Source organism: Prionailurus bengalensis, chromosome X, assembly GCF_016509475.1.
Source record: "Prionailurus bengalensis isolate Pbe53 chromosome X, Fcat_Pben_1.1_paternal_pri, whole genome shotgun sequence".
In the NCBI taxonomy this organism is placed as follows: domain Eukaryota; kingdom Metazoa; phylum Chordata; class Mammalia; order Carnivora; family Felidae; genus Prionailurus; species Prionailurus bengalensis.
In genome coordinates, this window is record NC_057361.1 from 104,319,079 (window position 1) to 104,320,388 (window position 1,310).

The following is a 1,310-nucleotide window of genomic DNA, read 5'->3' on the forward strand; positions in this document are numbered from 1 at the left end:
AGTTCACAGTTCATATTTATTCTTTCAGGTTCCATCATTCTGTTATTTAATTGTTAATGGAAAGAGAATTAGGAAACAGTGCATAGTTGTTTTGACAGTGGCAGCTCTGATAATTAGTAGAAGTGTAGTCAACAATACACATTTTAGGGAAAAGCAATAAATACACAATCATCCCTTTCCTCACCTCAACCATGTTTTTTTTTTCAGAACTTACTCATCTTATAACTGAAATTTTGTACCCTTTTACCAGCTTCTACCTATTTCCATATTTGTTTATCAGATTGTGCTTCAGCCATAGAATATATTTATAGTGCAGTGATAAAAACTAATGTAGATGTATAACATGTGTTGCATTTATATTTACTGAATGACTATGAGATGAAAGTTCTTTTAGTGGGTTTTAGAAAAGTGACATATCTCATTTCTTAACTCAAACTTTTAATCTTTGCTCTGCTTCTTAGCTATAGGACATGAGTGAACACATTCACTCTGGTTTAACTTTCATCATCTGTAAAACCACCTGGTTGCCAGCAAACAAGGATATTCAAACTAAAACAACAATAACATCATATTTTATCCATCAGATTGGCAAACATTATTTTATGAAAAAAATATCAAGTGTTGGTGAGAATATGAGGTAAAAGGAAATTTTAGACACTGCATAGGAGAATAAAAATTGACACAGTGTTAGTTTTCTACTGCTGCCTAAGAAATTACCACAAACTGAGCAGCTTAAAACAATCCCCATTTATTACCTCACACTTCTGAAGGCTGGAAGTGCAGGCATAACCTAACCAGGTTATTTTCTTAGAGACTTACTGGGATGAAATCAGTATCTTGGCCTGCTCTGTTACTGGCTGCAAACTCTGGGAAGAATCTGCTTCCAAGCTTGTTCATGTTATTGGAAGAATTCATTTCCTTGCAGTTGTAGGACTGAAGTTTCCATTTTCTTGCTGGCTGTTGACTAGAAGTCACTATCAGCTCCTAGAGGACACCCTCAGATCCTATTTGTGTCACTTATCCATCTTCACAGCCAGCAACAGAGATCTCTCTTGTGTCAAAAACCTCTCACACTTCAATTTTTTCTCTTCTTCCAGTTCCTTTTAAGAGTTCACCCAATTAAGTCAGGTTATATCCCTATGTTAAAATCAACTCATTCGGGATTTTAATTGTATCTTCAAAATTCCTTAACAGCATCATCCATAATATTGCTTGTATTGCAGGGAAAATGTGCATGTGTAGCTGGGGGCAAGGATGTTTGGGATCACCACACTTCCTCTTACCATAGCAAGCTTAAGGTTCTGTTTTGG